Source organism: Macaca thibetana, chromosome 4 (assembly GCF_024542745.1).
Source record: "Macaca thibetana thibetana isolate TM-01 chromosome 4, ASM2454274v1, whole genome shotgun sequence".
NCBI lineage: Eukaryota > Metazoa > Chordata > Mammalia > Primates > Cercopithecidae > Macaca > Macaca thibetana.
In genome coordinates this window covers 115901792-115924040 of record NC_065581.1, presented here as the reverse complement: position 1 = coordinate 115924040, position 22249 = coordinate 115901792, and the positions used below count along the sequence as shown (strand labels likewise).

Genomic DNA, 22249 nt, shown 5'->3' with positions numbered 1-22249 from the left:
TAGATTGAGAGTACATGTGGTTAGAGTGGGGGGTTAATCTTTTAACCTCAGGCCTGGTCATCAGTGGCACCAGCTGGTCTTGACACTGACATCATTCCTGTTGTTTTTCAACTTTTGCTTCCTCCTCCTCTTCAGAGACAGGAGACAGTAAGAGAAATGGCTTCTGTCCTCAGCTCCAGTAAGCCTCCTCTTGGCTTCTATCTCATGTGCCAAGGTGAAAATCTATTTCAAGGGATTGTTTTAGAAGCAGTGGGTATCGGTGGGAGTGTAAGTTAGTTCGACTATTGTGGAAGACAGTGTGGCAATTCCTCAAAGATCTAGAGGCAGAAATACCATTTGACCAAACAATCCCATTACTGAGCATATACCCAAAGGAATATAAATCATTCTGCTATAAAGATACATGCTTATGTTCGTGGCAGCACTATTCACAATAGAAAAGATGTGGAATCCACCCAAAAGCTCACCAATGATAGACTGAGTAAAGAAAATATGATACATATACACCATGGAATACCATGCAGCCATAAAAAGGAATGCGATCATGTCCTTTGCAGGGACATGGATGGAGCTGGAAACTGTTATCATCCTCAGCAAACTAATGCAGGAACAGAAAACCAAACACCACATGTTCTCGCTTATAAGTGGGAGCTGAATGATGAGAACACATGGACACATGGTGGGGAGGAACACACACTGAGGCCTGTCAGAGTGGGGAATGTGGGAAGGAAGAGCATCAGGAAGAATAACTAATGGATGCTGGGCTTAATACCGAGGTTATGGACGACCTGTGCAGGAAATAGCCATGGCACACATTTACCTATGTAACAAAACGGCGCATCCTGCACATGTACTCCTAGACTTAAAAGTTGAAGAGAAGAAAAAAGAAGCAGTGGGTAGATGGTAGGTTTGGAGGAAAGGTGGATAAAGAGGCAACATTCTCAGTTGCCCCAGATCTGGGACCTGAAGCTTAGACCAAAAACAAGTTATCTGTCCTTTCTCTTGGTTTGAATTCGTCTCTGCAGAATGGTTTACTACATCTGCAAGGGACCCAGTGGCTGCCAGAGTCCACCTCGGGATCAGACGAAGGCTCCACATGAGACAGCTGCAGCTCTTGCAACACCCTGAAGTGATCTGCAGCGCAGTTTCAGTGCTGGACACAGAGACAGTGTGTGTGTTGCTTCCATCTTCCTAGGGGAGCTTTCCACAAGTTTTCCAAGGGCCCTTTCAGCTGTGGTCTAAATTCAGGGCCTTGGCACCACCCCACGGAGGAAGCTCATTTACTTTGGCACCTAGACACTTCCTAGTTAGTCCCAGCTCCAAATGTATGGAATTGGGCTTTGCGGAGGCCCGTGGTAGTAATTCTCCGCACCGTTAAGACAGATGGAGACTGTGGTTGCCCGAGCCATCGGGGACCTCCCATTCTCCCTCCCTAGGGTTCCTCCCCTGCTGACTTTGAGGTTTAAGGGAGTTGCCCACAAAAGAACGTTTGATGAGGGGTTCACGCTGGTCGGATCATGGAGGATGTTACAAATACTCAGATTTTCCTTGCAGATATTTTTTCCCCTCCAAAATTGGAGAAAATGCATAGTGTTCCTTGTGGGAATCTTTTCAAAAGGTATGTAAAGAATGATTTTCACAAACCAAGAAGTCAAATTTTTTCTTCAGGCACAGCCAGGTGAGGCCAAATATATGCCCAATGGTGGAGAATGGATGGACTGGTTTCTATCATAACACTTTCCAAAAATGTACAAATTGGACAATTAATTTACTCTCATATTTGGCAGAGAAAGGAGAGGTGGCATTGCTGGCACCCATTACTTTCCCAAAGCTGCCCTCAGAAATGTGTTAATTACTTGGTTGCCATGCAGGTGGCCACTTGCGCTAGTGTCCAGGTTATCAACTCAAGCTTCCCTCTCCTGTTTTTCCACCCAGAAAAACAATGGGTGGTCTTCGAGAAGACACATAAGAGGCTGTCCCTCCAACAACATTAGTGGAAAGATCTCCACATTTCACCCAGACGCTGAGCCCTGCGATCTCTCTCAGCCTGATTTCCCCAGGGAGCAGAATGCTAAGCCGCACTGGCCTCAGCCCTGCTTCTAGCACTTGCTAAACCATGCGGGCAGGGGCTGTGCTGAGTGCTGTCTCAGTCTGACCTGTCACGATTTCCTTCATTCATCGCCAGATCCTAACTCACTCACTCCTCTCAAAGGGATGGCAACCAGAATTTGTCTTCAAATTTAGTTGCTTTATGGAATTTTACAGACTGTTTTATCCTTATTTTTTTGACTTCTTGGTGTTTTTATTGACTTTGGCAGGGAGTGGGGCTGGACAAAAAGGTGTCTTGGAAGTGAGAGGTGGTGGAAATGAGTGCTTTCTCCAGGGTGATGACAAGTCATTCTGTGTGTCTCCTTTCTTTCCCCCTGGCTAAATATTTGTTGGTTATGTTTCTGTACAAGATAAAATTCCTAAAAAGGAAAATAACTCAAAAGTTTAGACAGGGTTTCATTTTAATATTAAAGCATTTTGCATGTCATTTTTTAAAAAGTTGAGTCCTTATTTAACGGGAGGAATGGGCTCTCCTGCCTCCCTGTTTCCACAGCCCCGGGATAGACTTCGCAGCTTATGGAGTCATCACACCACACTGTCATTAGTGCCCACGTCGATGTTCTCCTCCCTGGACTGAGCTCCCAGGGAGCAAGAATTGGCATGCTGCATCATTTCTACCCCACCAACCAGGGCAGCGCCTCTGCCATGCCAGGGCTCCACAGGTGTTTGTTGGATGAAGAGGACACAACAAGAAAGTATGCCAGCACTTTTTTTTTTTTTTTTTCCTTTTTTCATGAGGCTACCCCAAGGGAGAATGGAATTGAGCAAAAAAGGAATGTGTAGCCTGGGGACTTCAGGTCTGTGCTCCAGCCTGTGCCTGCCAGCCTTGGCCACTCTGCCCTAACTTCTAGTTCTGCCTTCTGGGACATTGCTTTGCAAGCTGTGCAACACCGTGAAGGAAGTCAGTCATGTCTTTATCCTCACCGGTGGTCAGTGGGTCAGTTTTCCTGCCCAGCACCACCCATGCAAATACACAGCATTTCCTCTTTGACTGACTCACTTGGCGAAGGCGTGGGCAGAACCACACGACCCTCCCACCAAGAATTATGAAGTACATGATTGTGTTTTCATGTGAGCAAGCATTGTGGAGCCAGGAACTTTCCTCTTCCTCACATTTCAGACCACATGCATTTGTGTTTTGTTTGCTTCATCATGCAGGAGGCAGCAATTATGGCAGGGGAGAGACAAGAGAAGTAGGGGAGGCCTTTCAGTGGGTCATCCAGAGAGGCCCCTAAAGCTTCCTGAACAATATTTGATGCATATAAAGGACATAGAAATGGCTGACACTTGTGTTTAGGTAATTAGTTTCCCTGGTGCGAACCTCAAAAATACCTGCCTGATATGTGGTGAAATCTTGATCGACTTCAGTGCTAGAGCTGGAACTGCCTCTTGCACAGGGATTCTTAACTCAGGGGTCCACAAATGTGAATAGAAGAATTTTATCATTTTTTTCCCCTTCCCACTAACTTCTGACTGCAATTTAGCATTTTCTTAAATTCTGAATGTAAGCAACAATTGCCAGTATTAGCACTATCTGTGAATCACCCATACAAACCACAGATATTTTCTTTCTTTCTTTCCTCCTTTCTTCCCTTCTTTCTTTCTCTTTCTTTTTGTTCTTTCTTTCTTTTTCTTTCTTTTCTTTCTTTTTCTTTCTTTTTCTTTCTTTCTTCTTTCTTTCCTTCTTTCCTTTCCTTCCTTCCTTCCTTCCTTCCTTCCTTCCTTCCTTCCTTCCTTCCTTCCTTCCTTCCTTCCTTCCTTTCTTTCTTTCTTTCTTTCTTTCTTTCTTTCTTTCTTTTTCTTTCTTTCTTTCTTTCTTTCTTTCTCTTTTTTCTTTCTTTCTTTTCCCTTTCTTTCTTTCTTTCTTTCTCTCTCCCCCCCCTTTCTTTCTTTCTTTCTTTCTTTCTTCTCTTCCTTTTTCTTTTTCTTCTTTCTTTCTTTCTTTCTTTCTCTTTTTTTCTCTTTCTTTCTCCCTCCCTCCCTCCCCCTCTCTTCTTTTTCTTTCCTTCTTTCTTCCTTTTTCTTTTTCTTCCTCCCTCCCTCCCTCCCCCCTCTCTTTCTTTCTTTCTTCTTTCTCTTTCTTTCTCCCTCCCTCCCCTCTTTCTTTCTTCTTTTTTTCTCTTTCTTTCTCCCTCCCTCCCCCTCTCTTTCTTTCTTTCTCTCTCTCTTTCTTTCTTTCTCTCTCTTTCTTTATTTCTTTTTTTCCTTTCTTTCTTTCTTCTTTTTTTTTCTCTTTCTTTCTCTCTCTCTTCCCCTCCCTCCCTCCCTCCCCCTCTCTTTCTTTCTTTCTCTCTCTCTTTCTTTCTTTCCTTTCTTTCTTTCTTTAATTCAAACAATCTTACAGCATTTATTGTCATCTTGTAATGACATAAGGGTAATCAAAACAATGCAAATAAATGTTCATATTGGACAAAGGACATCTAAAAGACAAAGTGTATCCTTCTCAACAGTTTCTCACTTCATTGATCACTTCTAGTTGGAGACACTTTGTAGCAGAGTAATAGTATCTCCTTTTAGCATAATCCGACCCACAAACAAAGTTGTTTTCTTGACTTTGTTTTAGAATGAATCTCTTCTGCATCATCTAATACAAGGTTCTTACACTCATCAAAACCAATGATAAAGTTTCCTGTCCACATATTCACTTGCTCGTAGACCCACACCTGAATCCGGGGTCTATTTTGTAAGTATCTGAAGATGAGGTTGATGGGCTGCACCACAACCTTCTGCACTTTCTGGCCCTGGCCATGGTATGCCATGGTGGACTCCCACAGAGAGCACACTCACTCACACGCTACCTCAGCCAGCAACTTCTGGAATAAAGAACCGAAAATGGACTGGGCATGGTGGCTCACACCTGTCATCTCAGCACTATGGGAGGCCGAGGCAGGCAGATGGCTTGAGGCTAGGAGTTCAAGACCAGCCTGGCCAACATGGCAAAACCCCCTCTGTACTCAAATACAAAAAAATAACTGAGTGTGATGGTTCACGCCTGTAATCCCAGCTACCCAGCTACTTGGGAGGCTGAGGCGGGAGGATTGTTTGAACCCAGGAGGCAGAGTCTGCAGTGAGCTGAGCTCACGCCATGGCACTCCAACCTGAGCAACAGAGTGAGACTCTGTCTCAAAAATAAATAAATAAATAAACCGGAAGTGGAAGTGTCCAAAACACAGATATTTTCATATCACTTCAGAGTGGCTACAAATAGTCGGTGATGTTATTTGTACTCATCACTACTTAGAAGAGATGTAGCTATTGAATCCACTGCTAGATCTTGGTTTTCAGTGCAGTAATAAAGAAGCACTTGTGTATTAGTCAGAGCTCTCCAGAGGAGGCAGAACAATATGTGTGGATATATATGCATATTGCATATATATGCATATATTATATATACAATCTGTGTATATATGCATACATATATAACATATACATATGTATGCATATATAATATATACATATGTATATGTAATATACATATGATACATGTTTGTATAATATACATATACATATAGATGTGTATATATAATGTATGTATATAATATACACAAATAATATATACAGATGTATATATGCATACATATGTATATAATATACATATATAATATATACATCTGTATATATTATATTATATATACATCTGTATATATAATATATGTTTGGTATATTATATGCATGTATAACATATGTATATTATATATGCATGTATATTATATATTGTATTATGTATATGATATATGTATGTATAATATATGTGTATGTATATATAATATACATATATGTATATACGCATATTATATATACAGATGTGTATATACATATATGCACATATACATATACACACATATATTATATATAATATATACATACATGCATATATATACACATATTTTATATGTATATAAAACTTTTAAGTTATAAATAATTATATTACCTATGATATAGTTATATTTTATATTACCTATATATCTATAATATAGTTATATTTTATATTACCTATAATATAGTTCTATTTTATATTTTATATGCATATGTGCATCTATAAGATATACAATGTAAATATAATAATATTATATATTAATTAATTATATAGTAATTGCTTTATCTATTACATCATATATAATTATATATTATAATTATATTATATGATATAATAATATAATACATAACATATGATATAACATATATTATAATAATACATATTTATATATTATATAATACATAACTATTACATAATTACATATATGTATGTGTATGTGTATATTATATTCCTGCCCTATCCTGCTTATGTAAAGCAACGTCCCAGAAGGCAGAACTGGCAGTTAGGGCAGAGTGGCCAAGGCTGGCAGGCACAGGCTGGAGCACAGACCTAAAGTCCCCAGGTTGCACATTCCTTTTTTGCTCAAGTCCACTCTCCCTTGGGGTAGCCTCATGAAAAAAGGAAAAAAAAAAAAAGGTGCTGGCATACTTTCTTGTTGTGTCCTCTTCATCCAACAAATACCTGTGGAGCCCCGGCACGGAAATGGCGCTGCCCTGGTTGGTGGGGTAGACATGACGCAGCATGCCAATTCTTGCTCCCTGGGAGCTCATTCTAGGGAAGGGACTATCGATGTAGGCGGTAATGACAGTGTGGTGTGATGATTCCATAGGCTGCGAAGTCTATCCCGGGGCTGTGGAAGCAGTGAGGCAGGAGGGCCCATTCCTCCCATTAAATAAGGACTCCACTTAAAAAAAAAAAAAACACGCAAAATGCTTTAATATTAAAATGAAACCCTGTCTAAACTTTAAGCTACTTTCCTTCTTAGGAATTTTATCTTGTACACATATATATGTGCATGTGTATTTGTGTGTGTGGATCTGTGTCTGTGTATAGATAAAATAAGGTATTATCTATCACAATCATAGAAGTCAAGAAGTCCCACCATCTGCCATCGTCAAGCTCGAGACCTGGGGAGCCTGGTGGTACAGTTCTGAGATCCAGAGGACCAATGGTGTTAAGTTTTCACTGAGGGGTGAAGTCGGGTGTCTGTGCTCAACAGTCAGGCACAGCAAGCAAATTCCCCTTTCCTCCAACTTTTTGTTATATTCAGTCCCTCAACAGATTGGCTGATGCCCATCCACAATGCTTTACTGAGGCTACCATTCAATTCTAACCTCATCTGGAAACACCCTGACAGATATACCCAGAAATCATGTTTAGCCAGCTCTCTGGGCTCTCCATGATGCCATAAAGTTCACACATAGAATTAATCATCAAACTATATCACAAATTTGGTTTTGCTTTTTGTTTGTTTTGTTTTGTTTTGTTTTTTTGAGACAGGGTCTCACTCTGTCACCCAGGCTGGAGTACAGTGGCATAATCATAGCTCACTGCAGCCTCAGACTCCTGGGCTGAAGTGATCCTCCCATCTCAGCCTCCCAAGCAGCTAGGACTACAGGTGTGTACACCATGCCTGGCTAATTTTAAAAAAATTTTTGTAGAGACGGGGTCTTGCGATGGTGTTAAGGATGGTCTTAAACTCCTGGCCTCAAGTGATCCTCCTGCCGTGGCTTCCCAAATTGCTGAGATTACCGGTGTGAGCCACAGCACCTGGCCACAAATTTGTTTTTGTTTTTTTAATATTTATATTACTTTGTTTTGATGTTGTTGGTTTCTTTGTTAATTCTATGTATTTTAGATTACGCATATTAAAAACATTATTTTGAGAAAAGATACACAGGCTTCACCAGAGAGTCAAAGAAGCTCATGGGCCCCCCAAAAATCTGAAGAAACCCCGCAGAGAACAGTTTTGCCATGTGGCCCCCCAGCCCTTGTTTGACCACTTCCTTGGTGGAAACAAATCCTTCTCAAAATCGTACATTCTATTTTATATTCTTTAAATACATTGAAGGGAAGAAGGGGTGAGCTGGCTACAAATTTGTTACCCCTCTGCTCTAAATGGACTGTTTGTCGCTTACTCCGCCCTGAAGTCGAGCACTGTGAGTGTCTCCTTTGCGTGTGCATACAGGGCACTGCGGGAACCAATGCAGGAGGAAGGGGCTTCTCTTCCTAGCACCCAGCACGCTTCCTTTCATTTCTCACTGCTCCTCCTGCACAGCTACCAGTGACATGGGAGGTGGGCATCCACCGGTACTCCCCCAACCAAGCCTCAGTGGCACCCTACAGTTCTTTTTTTTTTTTTTTTTTTTTTTTTTTTTTTTTTTTGAGACGGATCTCAGCTCACTGCAAGCTCCGCCTCCCGGGTTCACGCCATTCTCCTGCCTCAGCCTCCCGAGTAGCTGGGACTACAGGCGCCCCCACCTCGCCCGGCTAGTTTTTTTTTTTTTTTTGTATTTCTTAGTAGAGACGGGGTTTCACCGTGTTATCCAGGATGGTCTCGATCTCCTGACCTCGTGATCCACCCGTCTCGGCCTCCCAAAGTGCTGGGATTACAGGCTTGAGCCACCGCGCCCGGCCCCCTACAGTTCTTAGTGAGTTCCACGTCGCCCTTTCCTGCCCACCAGCCACAGCCCACGGGTACCTGCAGGAGGCTTTTGGAGGCTTCCTCTGCCAGCCTGAGAGAGTCAGTGGCTGTTTCCTGCCAGCTCAGCCCTGTAACTTGGACCAATTCTGACCTGGGCCAGTTCAGGAAACGAATCTGTCATCCATCGGGCAACAGCTACACCTTCCCAGTGAGGCCTGACTAGCAGTTTTGAGGAAGGAGGCTTCTGCAGTTGTTTCGCAGGGCTGGTGTAACAAAGTACCACGGACTGGGCGGCTTAAACAACAAAAATGTATTATCTTCCCGTTCTGGAGGCCGCATGACTATGGAGGAGGTATGGGCAGCGTTAGTTCCTTCAGAGGGCTGGGAGAGAGACTCCGCGCCTGCTTCTGGGGCTTTGCTGGCAATCTTTGGCATTGCTTGGCTTGTAGAAACATCCCGATCATTGCCTTCATCTGCACATGGTGTTCTTCTCCCTGTGTGCATGTCTGTGTCCACATTTCCTTCTTCCATAAGGGACACGAGTCATACTGGATTAGGGGCACACCCTGTTCCCACATGACCTTATCCTAACTTAATTAATTATATCCGTAATGGCTTCACTTCCAAATAAGGTTACCTTCTCAGTAGGACTTTAGTACATGTATTCTGGTGGACACAAATCGGCCCCCCTTTGAAGTGTGCTTCTTCCTTCGGGACTCTCAGCCTTAGGCTATTCTTTAGCGGTGCGTTTGCCCCCTTCACTGTTGACACCCTGGCCAGTAAGTGCTGTGTTTTACTCTAATTTGGTCTTGTGGTCTCTCTCAGGAGAGTGGCCACAAACTTTAGCCCTGTCCTTGAGGCGCTCCAGGGAACTTCATCATGGATGTTTACAGTGAGTCTTTCATGGGGTTCCTCTTTATCCTGGCAGAGAGCCTAATGTTTAAATGTGTGACCCACGGCCAGGCGTCCGTTTCACAGAACACCTGTTGATATTGGCAGGTCCCTTGTGGCTCGTGTCTGACCTGTGCGCAGTTTATTCCCAGCAAGATGGCTGCTCTCTAGGAGAGCCCTAAGCAGGAGAGAAGTCAGGGGAGACATAGAAGGGGCCCATGAAGAAACAGAAGCACACCAGTCCATCACATACAGATCCCAGACAGGACAGGGCAGTGGCACACTGCAGGGCACACCGCAAGGCCATCAGGAAGAAGGGGGCTCTGTCCATGACATGCAAACTCAACCAGTGGGTGGGGCACAAATGAGAGAGGGATTGGGATGTGTAGGACGAAGCGTTTATGAGGGTCCACAGCGGTACTCATGCAGGTTCTATATGTTCAGGGGCATAGCGATGGCTGAGGCCCCCTCTCTAAGAGCTGAAAGTGTGATAGTGGACACTAAGAGGGGAGAAACATGTTAGTTAAGTGCTGTGTGACTGCTTTACTGAGAAGGTGACTGTTTTGTTTTGTTTTGTTTTGTTTGAGACAAAGTCTCACTCTGTCACCCAAGCTGTAGTGCAGTGGCACAATCTCAACTCACTGTAGCCTCTGCCTTGAGGGCTCAAGAAATCCTCCCACATCAGCCTCCCCAGTAAGTGGGACTACAGGCTCACAGCACCACACTCAGCTAATTTTTAATTTTTGGGGGGCCAGGCGTGATGTCTCACACCTGTAACCCCAGCACTTTGGGAAGCTGAGGTGGGCAGATTGCTTGAGTCTAGGAGTTTGAGAGCAGCCTGGGCAACATTATGAGACCTTGTCTCTACTAAAAATTTAAAAAATTAGCCGAGTGTGGTGACATGCACCTGTGATCCCAGCTACTTTAGAGGCTGAGATAGGAGGATTGCTTGAGCGCAGCGGGGTTGAAGCCACAGTGAGCCATGATTGCACCACTGCACTCCAACCTGGGTGACAGAGTGAGACCCTGTCTCAAAAAAAAAAGAAAAAAAAAGTTTGTAAAGACAAGGTCTCATTATATTGCCCAGGGTGGTCTCAAACTCCTGGATTCAAGCTCATGAGCCACTGTGCCCAGTGCGAAGGTAACTCTTGAATCTGACTCTTGAACTCTGAGTCTTGCAGGAGAACAAACCGGGAAGAGAATGAGGAAAGAATATTCTAGACAGACGAAAGAAATGGAACAAAGACATGAAATAAACTGGGCATGGTGTGTTAGGAAAACCCCATTAGGGATGGTTAAAGGAAGCAACAGTGTTAAACATAGAAAAAAGATCATGTTTCTCAACACGTAGGATTCCCATGTCCTTAAACTGCTTGTGGTCTGAAACTGTGTGCAGGTACAGTAGACCGTTCACACTCCCAGAATGTCAGAAAGTGTGCACAAGTCATATGTACAGACTGCTACTCCTGCATTAGGACTGCCACTTGGGCAGGAGCAGGGCTGAGACCCCCTCAGTTATAAGATGCAGCCTGACTTCTGAGATTTTCAAGTGTCAAAAAACTATACGTCTTAGGGATAGTAAAGCAGAATATGTATGGAACGAAAAATTGAGTTGTAAGAAGGCCTACTTTTATGGAATCTCATGGCAGGGTAATATTAATATGTGCTTTGGAGTCAGTATGACCTGGGTTGACTTATAGTTAAATATAGCCCCAGTTACTAAACCTAGAGACTCTCAATTTCCTCATCTCTAAAACACGGCTAATTATTACCTCAGGGAACTAAAGGAGATAAAGTGTATAAAGTTCACATTTGATACTAAGACCAACGAGGAGGAGCATTAAGGCTACAGTGTGGCTCCTTCTAGGCCATCCTAGATAGAGCAATCCCTAGTCCAAGGATTTCCTATGCAAACACTGAAAAGTGGCTGGGCGTGGTGCTTTACAATTGTAATCCCAGCACTTTGGAAGGCTGAGGCAGGAGGATCAGTTGAGCTCAGGAGTTTGAGACCAGCCTGGGCAACATGGTGAGACCTCATCTCAGTAATGCAGTCCTCATCTCTACTAAAAAGAAAAAAAGATAATTAGCTGGGTGTAGTGGTTTGTGCCTCTGTAGTCCCAGCTACTTGAGAAGCTGTGGCAGGAGGGTCGCTTGAGTTTGGGAGTTTGAGGCTGCAGTGAGCTATGATTGCACCACTGCATTTTAGCATTGGCAACAGAGCGAGAGCCTGTCTAAAAAACAAACAAAAAAACCCCTGAAAAAATGGTAGCTTATAATCTCAGTGCTCCCCAAACTTTTTTGACCTTACATGTATTACAAAGCTTTGAATACCTACCACAGATATAGGTGCATTTATTTATTTACAAATTTTGTTTACATGTATTACTATATTAATACCTATTATGAAACAAACAAGATTTAAAAGTATGAGATGAAGACAAAATAAACAATAATGAAAATAAATTGTTTTACTTTATTAATGATACAAAAGCCCTTGATGTATTACCAAATAAAAATGCCATTTTTCTTGACAGGGCTCTAATTATATATGGAGGCATTGTTTCTGAAAATCTTGATTTACACTTTGTGATTCTGTGATCAAGGGTTTGTTTGTGTGCTTGGTTTTAATGGCATTAGTGGCTGAAGCTGATCCCTCACAAAGATGCAAATAGAAGCACACCATTGGCTGGGCTTCCTACATTGTGATCACAAGGGCTTAGCAGGCCCGAATGGTGCCCGAGGGCAGTACAATGACTTCCTATGTCCTTAGACTCACCAAGAAATGAATAAATACATATAAAATTAGGGTACATTCACGTGTTCAATGTTCATCCAGTCTAAGGGTATTAACTCAGTGTAAAACGGAAATTAAAAATTCCCTGGTGGGTGTCTTTGCGTTTCCCCAATAGATTGACACATGGGGACATATGAACCTTTGTACTCCCTTAGCCGTCAAATATTGTTCCACTTCCACAGAGTAAGCAAGTTATTGGAAGAAGCAGACAAGTGCTGCGGTTCCCCTCATGGCCTCACCTTTGCAGTTATGCATCATCACCTTCCCTGTATACAATGCACCATCCAGGGCAGCCCTGACTCAGTATGGGAGGGATCTGAGTGAGGCACAGACATCCAGGATTAAGGATCTTTGGGGACCATGGGAGGCTGACTACCACAGGAAGCTCCTGAAGAAGGTGCCAGAAAAACGGGAGAATAGGCTGGGGGCAAAGAAAATGTAAGAGCCAGGAAGCAGAGACTCCAACACCAGAAGGTAAAAAAGATCCAGGATAGACCCTGCATGGCAGGCTTAGAAAGCAACCAGACCTGATCATAGGTGGAGGATGGAGGATGCTGGGAGGGAGGTCTCCAGGACAAATTAAAAATAATAAAAAGTAGCTAGACCATATTGGATACACTTAAGCAATTGAAAGTTGAGTGATGTATGAACAATATAATAGGGGAAACGAAGCCTTCAATTTAGAGACAACTATACTGACAGAAAATAAGGCAATTGTTAAATCCAAGAAAACTTAACATTTTGCAAGAAGAAAAATATAATAACAGTGGATTACTTAGGCTTTGCAGTGAATGTTATTTACACAAACACAGTAATGTTGATACCTTTACTGATTTAGCTAACAATGGGATATAACTGTTGGGAGGATGGCAGAGAGGAAACAGGGGTAGGGAATACAGGAGTGCTAGATCACCATCCAGCACAACAGAAAACCAATAGGTAATGTCCAAGCTTAAAAAAACCCTCACATTAGCATACTACTTAGAAATCTAGAAATAAACATGAAATGAAACAGTCAAATAATTGAAAACCATCTCCCTTGAGGATCAGCACCAGGGGTGGGGGAGAAAAAAGGTGAGATAGGGGACAACCATTTCTGGTTACAAACAATTTGCTGCTATTTAATTTTCTTTGTCATATAAAAAAAAGAAGACTAATGCAAACAATATGCATGGAGTAGAACGCCCGTGAACTAGCAGCGAGCATTTCTGAGTTCCTACATCATACTTTAAAATCGCAGCATTTATGGCTGCAGATATATATTTATTTAGCAAATAAACTCCCACTGTGACTCAAATAAAAAATGTTTCCTAGGGAACATTTGAATGACTTTGGTCAATAGCTGGCTTTCCTTAGTGCTAATTTCAGATCAACCTTATTCCTTTATCCTACAGATGTGTGCTTCAAAAATGAGACACTAGAACAGCAAGCAGGCTTCTGCCTGAATTACCACTTCGAGTTTGATGCAAATGTGTTTGATTAATGCATGCATAGGTACAACATTCTCAAATAGAAAACAAACTGCATAAAATAACTCAGGGAAACGACGCCCTTGCTCCACCCTGGCCAAAGCTCTTTTTTTCCTATAGAGACCTCAGTGGCTCATGCTCCCTCCCTTCTGACTCAGGGACGTTTTGGAAAATGCTGAGAAGCAGAGCATGGAGATTGGCCCTTTAAAGACACACCTTGCAATCCAGAATGGGGTATGAAAGGCAATTCACTAGAATGAAGGATGAAAATAGAGAACTTCTGTGCCTATTTCATCTTTATATTAAAAATAAATGAATCATGACTGTGTTCTATGTACGGGTCACCACTGACACTATCATTAGGTCATTTGCCTCATGTCACTGTCAACCCCAAGGAAAGAGCTCCACAACATCGCAGGGCAGGGGGTGACCATGTTCCTCATTCATTTGTTCTCTGGTGAGTTTCCAAGGCGTTGCTGTTTCTATGTGACCACAGAAGTGGTTTTCAAGATTATATTGCCGAATTTCACTGAAAGGATCCTCATGGAACAGACAAGTCAACACTAATCATGCAAGCCCAATGAACAACCAACCAGAAAGTGACACCATGAACAAGTGGTCCCAGAGTGATTTGTTAACTCTATAATGATATGGTAGAAAAAAGACCGTTTATATTTTACAAGAGGTTGGTCCAAAGAATTCAAAATTATCAAGAGAAGACTCAAAATAGGCACTCAGATCCATTTTCTGGAACAAAGAACCTTAACCTAAGTGTATAGGGTGCCTTGAGAAGTTGGCTATTGGCTGTGTAAAGCTTCCTGGAAAAGCAAGACATTTTCAAATTGAGTATCTAGGATATGAAAATAGACCTTTATAATTGGTATAATGAAGGAGATGATATTTATTTCTAGATTTCTAAATAGTATATTTACAGAACTATTTTTGTTAACTGGAACATTACCTATTGATTTTCTGTTATGCTGGATGGACATTTAGTATTTCTCTATTCCCTACCCTTCTTCTTTCTTGCCATCCCCTCAGTAGTTATATCCCACTTTTAGCCAAATCAATAAAGATACAGGTATTGACATTAGGATGTCCCTGTAAATAACATTCATTGCAAAACCTAAGTAATCCACTATTATCATGTTTTCATTCTTGCAAAAATGTTTTGTTTTCCTGAAATTATCAAGGTTTACCTTTGTATATACTGAGACTTAATGTTTTTTCTGTTTTGGATTATTTATCTATCATGGATTTTTTTAAATGCTGAAGAATATCAGATAGTCTATCATTTTATTATTGTTTATATTTCTCTAAAGACCTCCCTGTCATGCCCATTCTCCACATACTATCTAAACTGTTGCTTTCTAGGCTGCTACACAGTGTCATCCTGTATCATCCTAGGCTGACTGCAGAACGAGATGGAAAAGTGGGTTGGAGCAAGACCATCGAGAGGTTGGTTTGCCACAAAGAGTTTGGATTCCTTTAAGTTACTGGAGAACCATAAGAAGCGATAAGATGAAATTAGAGTTTGACAGTGTCATTGTACCAGAGTAACTGTGGGTCGAGGAGGCTATGTCTGTCCTGAAGTTCATGGTTTCAGGCTGCTTTTACCTACACACTGTTCTTCCTTAGAACTGCCATACATACATTTAAGCTATACAAGCAATGATGTAGAGTAACTAAGCAAATGCTGATCCTGAATCTAACTCTTAGACACTTACAATGGGAGGAAAACAATCTCTGATAAAAAGTAATGGATAAGGAATCTTCAATGTCACAGAAATTCAAAGTTCAGGTCAATGTAAATGCCTAAATTTCTTCATACAGTTAACACTTTTCAACACTCCATGTCAGAACAGGCATTATTTAAAATGTCAACGTTGGACCAGGTGCAGTCGTGCACACCTGTAATACCAGCACTTTGGAAGGCTGAGGTGGGCGGATCACTTGAGCTTGATTTTAAAAACAGACTGGAAAACATAGTAAGAACTCATTTCTACAAAAAAATTAATAAATTAGCCAAGCGTGGTGGGGTGCGCCTGTAGTCTCAGCTAGTTGGGAGGCTGAGGTGGGAGGATCACTTAAGCCCATCAGGTGGAGGCTGCAGTGAGCTGTGATCTCACTACTGTACTGCAGCCTGGGCGACAGAGTGAGACTCAGAAAAATAAAAGTAAAACGTAAACTATAAAGTCAGAAATAAAGCTGATCAGGACCATTCGAAAGACTACTGAGACAACTTGAATTGTAAAGGCAAGAGAGAGCTGGAGAAAATTTGTTCTGATGGCCACATCACAGCAGGCAGAACCAGGAGAGCCGCCTACCCCACTCTTTGGCCTCCTCAACCTACTTTTGTCCTCTTCTGTGTTTTTTCCCCATGTATATTATTAAAGTTATATTATCGTAAATACTGTACGGTCTTACAGTACTTTATAATTTTCCAATGCTTTCACAAAAATCCTATTAAGCCTTTTGACAGCATATTTGGTAGATAGATAGGGTCAGCTATGTAATTCCTGTTTTTGTAGAAGAGGAAGCTGGGACTAAGAGAGGCTTAATGGCTCGCTGAGAATTCCATCTGGTTGGCAGCTTCAACAGCTTGAAGGACTGGAGTCTTTAACTGTAGACAGTTTTATCTTTGTCCCCCAGAACTCCTTGTCTTTCTTTCCCATTTCACCCCGAGTTCTTTTGTTCCCCCTCCTCTTAAACACATCTATACAATGCTCTATATTATTATAGAATAAATCTGTTTTTTGATATTTATGAAGTTTTTTCCTTTGTTAATTATTCATTTTAAAGAGTTAAACAATATTTTAATAACTATGAAAATGATACATATAACCACATTTAATATTTGAATTTAAACAGAAATTAAGGTATATCATAATTTATATTGTAAACATATGTAATATTTAATAATTTTAATCAAATGATTTTAACTAATAATTTAAAATTTTTAATTTTAATAATTTTTAAAGTAACTTTTTTTTTTCTTAATAAGCTCATTCTTTTTACTTGTATATGGTTCTTAACTTTCTTCCCCCAACTCTGCCCTGAGATTCATGCGGTTCTTAGGCAGGGCAATTCCCACTCATGAAGCAAGGTCTAAATGGGTGCCCTCGGACCTCTTCCTCACACATTCAGCTTTGTGATTCAGAAAACCTGGTACTCATCATTCTGAATGTATGCAAGAATTTAGAAATTCAGGCTGGGGCATGGGTTACCTACTTCCCCAAAAGAGTCTTTGAATCTACAAAATGGTTTCCCACCGAATTTGTGTACATATCAAGCTAATTGTATTTTCAATTCAATTCAATTCAGTTGTCACCAATGCAACTTAAGAAAACCACGTTTTCTGGGTTCTGGTTTATTCCGGCAGCCTATGCGGAGCTGTGAAGCCCGACCACACAGTGGTGCTGACGCCCTTCGAGTGACACGGGGCAGCTCTGCAGCGCTGCTCCTGGGGACGGTGTGAAGGAGGCAGCAGCCCTCCAAGCAGCTAGGAGTTCTGTGGAAATGAGGCAGCAACTTTGAGCTATGCCTGCCTTAGGGAAGAATGAGGACGTCATCTCATGATGAAGACAGTCCCAGCAGTAATCCATCACAATGTCCCCTTCATCTGTTTTGGTTAATGTTTTGGTTAATGATGTCCAGGGCATCAGCCCTCCCAGCTCACAAGTAAAGAATATCTGTACATGCATGGAAAAGTGTCCTGAGTGGCAGCTGCCGGACTCCGATTTGACACAGACAATTCTCTGTAGGTGACCGTGCCATGTGGACCTAATCCAGAGTCACAGATTGTCCACCTGAGGTCAATTTGGCCCATGCACATGTTTTGTTTCACTTATAATGTTACATTTTGTAAATATAAGTATTAACATTTTAGAATGAAAAGAGTCCGGTGTTTCCATTTCTTTTGAAAAATAGGTAAATCTGGCAACAGCCACGCCAAATTCTCGCAGGGCAACTGTGGAGCTGGACTGGACGTTGTGCCCCTCAGTTTCTGTGGACCCCACTGGCCAGCCTGGCATATTCAGGTCCTGCTTGGACACCACAGGATTAGAGTGAGTGGCTCTTGTCCCAACATCTTCCCTTAGGGACCTCGTTCCCTTCTCAGCCCAGGCTGTGTGTTTTGGTCTGCCTTGGAGTGTCTGTATGTGTGTTTTGTGGGGACGAGTTCAACCACTTCTCTACGATTTGCTTATCCTAAAAGTAAAAATAAATTGTATTTGGTATATTTGAGGTTTACAACATGATGTTATGAGACATGTATAGATAGTACAGTAGTTACTATCGTGAAGCAAATCGTCATATCCATAAACTCACTTTTTTTTTTTGTGAAAACAGCAGCTAAAATCTACTTATTTAACAAAACCCCCCAATACAATACAATTTTATTAGCTATAGTCCTCATGTTCTGCATTAGATCTCCAGACTTATTCAGCCTACATATCTGCTACTTTGTATCCTTTGATCTACATTTCCCATTTTCCTCCACATTCCTTTTTCCATGGTAACTGTTTCAGTCTCTATCTCTGTATATTTGACCTTTTTTTTTTTTTTTTTTTTTTTAAGATTCTACATGTAAGTGAGATCATGCAATATTTTCTTTCTGCGTCTGGCCTATTTCACTTAGCATAGTGTCCTCCAGGTTCATCCATGCGTGGCAAATAGCAGGATCTCCTTTTGGAAGGCTGAATAATTTTCCGCTGATATACATACGCCACATTTTCTTTATCCATTTATCCTCCAATGGACGCTTAAGTTCTTTCCATCTCTTGATTATGATGAATAATGCTGCAATTAACATGGGAGTGCAGATATTTTTACAAGGCGGTGATTTCATCTCTTTTGGGTATATCCCCAGAAGAGGAACTGCTGGATCATGTCATAATTTTATTTTTAATGTTTTTAGGGACTTCCATGCTGTTTTCTATAATGTTCCAATCTACATTCCCACCAGTAATGTAGGAGAGCTTTCTTTTCTCCACACTCCCATCAGTATTTGTTGTCTCTTATCTATTTGATAATAGCCTAACAGGTGTGAGGCATTATCTCACAGTGGTTTTAATTTGCATTTCCCTGATAGGTTGTGATGTTGAGCACTTTTTCATATATCTGTTGGCCATTTTTATGTCTTCTTTGGAGAAAATTCTGTTCAAGTCTTTTGCCCATTTTTAATTGGATTATTTGTTTTTCTGCTATTGAGTTGTAAGAGTTCCTTATAAATTTTGGGCATTGGCCCCTTATTAGATATGTGGTTTGCAAATATATTTTCCCAGTCTGCAGGTTGCCTTTTCATTTTGTTGGTTGTTTCCTTTGTTGTGCAGGAGTCTTTTAGTTTGCTGTAGTCCTACTTATTTATTTATTTATTTATTTATTTATTTATTTATTTATTTATGTTTGCTTTAGTAGCCTGAGCTTTTGGTGTAATATTTGAAAAATCATTTCTAAAACCAATGTCTAGGAGCTTGTCTCCTATTTTTTTTCCTAAAATTTTTACGGTTTCAGGTCTTACATGTAGGTATTTTATATGTTTTGAGTTAATTTCTATGTATGGTGTAAGATAAAGTCCCAATTTTATTTCTTTGCATGTAGAAATCCAATTACCTTAGCATCATTTATTGAAGAGGCATATATCCTCTTGGTGCCCTTGTGGAAAATTAGTAGATCATATATTTTGGATTGATTTCTGGCCTCTCTATTCTGTTCCACTGGTCTATGTGTCTGTTTTTATGCCAGCACCATTAATATTTACTTATCCTTAAGTCCTCACTTCCTTCTGGCAACTTCCTGAATGAGGCAGGCTCTTAAAAACCATGTGTTCTGTGCTTGGTTTTTATCCCCTAGTCCTTTGAAATAGCTTGTAACCCTCCATGTGCGGTTCCCTGACTAAGCCAGGGAGCTCACTCCTCAAACTTGATAAGATCATCAAGGACAGGCACACCTCATTTTATTGTTCTCTGCTTTGTTGCAATGCACACATACTGCGTTTTTCACAAATTGAAGGCTTGGGGCAACCCTGCATCCAGCAAGTCTATTGGCGCCATATTTCCAACAACATGTGCTCACTTCATGTCTTCGTGTCACATTTTAAAATTTCTCATATATTTCTTTTTTTTTTGGATCATACTTAAAATTTTTTTCCTACAACTATTATTTTAAATTCAGGGGTACATTTGCAGGTTGTGCAGGTTTGTTACACAGGTAAATGTGTGCCATGGTGGTTTGCTGCACAGATCACCCCATCGTTACTGGTGGAAGGTATCCAAGTTACCAGAGGTGAATCCCTATGGGTCTGCAGCAACCTCAATTCTTGCCTCCTCCTCAGAAGATTAGACGGAGAGGCATAAGGCAGAAAAGGAGACCAAGGCGAGTTTCAGAGCAGGAGTGGAAGTTTATTTTAAAAGGCTTTAGAACAGGAAAGAAAGAAGAAAACTATGCTTGGAAGAGAACCAAGTGGGCACTCAGATCAAGTGCTCTGTTTAACCTTGATCCTAGGACTTTCTAGGCTGGCCCCTTTCCCATGGTTCTTCCCTTAGGGTGGGCTGCCAGCATGCACAATGCCCTCCTTACATGTGGGAGGAGAGCACGTACAGTGTGGTTAGGAAGTTGTATGCATGACTGTCTGAGACTTTCTTCTCTACGCTGGCGGTATGCCCTCGGAAGGTCATACTCCACCATTTTGTCTTAATGCATGTGCTGGGAAGTTGTTTCTCCCTGGCATAAGAATCCAATTAGCACTTTAGTTGGGCAGGTGTTGACCATCAGGAAATGGCTCCTTCCTGGCACTGGCTTCCAATTCATCCCTTTTAGAAAGGCAATGTGATAACTGCCAAACCATCACCCGACATTCCTAGTGGGTGGAAAAGAGCCCTCTCCTGTTGCACTCATGCCTGTCTTACTACCAGAAATGCCGTCACTTAGGTATTAAGCCCAGCATCCATTAGCTATTCTTCCTGATGCTCTCTTCCCCCTCCCACCTCACACCCTCTGACAAGCCCCAGTGTGTTTTGTTCCTGACCATGTGTCCATGTGTTCTCATCATTCAGCTCCCACTTATAAGTGAGAACATGCAATATTTGGTTTTCTGTTCCTGCATTAGTTTGCTGAGGATAATGGCTTCCAATTCCATTCATCTCCCTGCAAAAACTATGATCTCATTCCTTTTTATGGCTGCATGGTATTCCATGGTGTATATGTGCCACATTTTCTTTATCCAATCTATCATTGATGGGCATTTGCTTGATTCCATGTCTTTGCTATTGTGAATAGTGCTGCAATGAACATACGATTGCATGTATCTTTATAATATAATAATTTATATTCTTTTGGGTATATGCCCAGTAATGGAATTGCTGAGTCAGATGGTATTTCTGCCTCTAGGTCTTTGAGGAATCACCACAGTGTCTTCCACAAAGGTTGAACTAATTTACACTCTCACCAAAAGTGTAAAAGTGCTCCTTTTTCTCCACAACCTTGTCAGCATCTGTTGTTTTTTGACTTTTTAATAATCTTCGTCCTGACTGGCTTGAGATAGTATCACACTGGGGTTTTGATTTGCTTTTCTCTAATGGTCAGGAATGTTGAGCTTTTTTTCATGTTTTGCATGTATATCTTCTTTTGAGAAGTGTCTGTTTATGTCCTTTTTAATGGGATTGTTTGTTTCTTTTCTTGTAAATTTGTTTAAGTGCCTTGTAGATGCTGGATGTTAGACCTTTGTCAAATGGATAGATTGCAAAAATTTTCTACCATTCTGTAGGTTGTCTGTTCACTCTGATGATAGTTTCTTTTGCTGTGCAGAAGCTCTTTAGTTTAATTAGATCCCATTGTCGATTTTTGCTTTTGTTGCCATTGTTTTTGGTGTCTTTGTCATGAAATCTTTGCCTGTACCTATGTCCTGAATGGTATTGTCTCGATTTTCTTCTAGGGTTTTTATAGTTTTAGGTTTGTTTGCTTGTTTTTGAGATGGAGTTTTACTCTTGTTGCCCAGGCTGGAGGGCAATGGCACGATCTTGGCTCACTGCAACCTCTGCCTCTTGGGTTCAAGTGATTCTCCTGCCTCAGCCTCCCAAGTAGCAAGGATTACAGGCATGTGCCACCGTGCCCAGCTAATTTTGTATTTTTAGTAGAGACAGGGTTTCTCCATGTTGGTCAGGTTGGTCTTGAACTCCCAACCTCAGGTGATCTGTCTGCGTCTGCCTCCCAAAGTGCTGGGATTACCGGCATGAGCCCCCGTGCCCGGCCGGTTTTAGGTTTTATATTTAAGTCTTTAATCCATCTTGAGTTCATTTTTGTATATGGTATAAAGAAGGGGTCCAGTTTCAATATTCTGCATATGGTTAGCCAGTTCTCCCAACACCACTTATTAAATAGGGAATCCTCTCCTCATTGCTTGTTTTGATCAAATTTGTTAAAGATCAGATGGTTGTAGGTGTGCAGTCTTATTTCTGGGTACTCTATTATGTTCCATTGGTCTATGTGTCTATTCTGCTCCACTGGTCTTCTTATACCAGTACCAT

General features: G+C 41.3%; 1 long non-coding RNA gene and 1 pseudogene across 4 annotated transcripts in view; both read right to left on the bottom strand.

The window, feature by feature from the left end:
* LOC126952565 (uncharacterized) overlaps positions 1-22249 on the bottom strand; it is a 55196-nt gene that overhangs the window by 22404 nt on the left and 10543 nt on the right. For all 4 annotated transcript variants that reach the window (XR_007724953.1, XR_007724951.1, XR_007724952.1 and 1 more), the window contains exon 4: positions 47-201. This is a non-coding gene — a long non-coding RNA (uncharacterized LOC126952565). The remainder of the gene's footprint in view (positions 1-46; positions 202-22249) is intronic.
* On the bottom strand, positions 4582-5473 carry LOC126952564 (small nuclear ribonucleoprotein E-like; annotated as a pseudogene).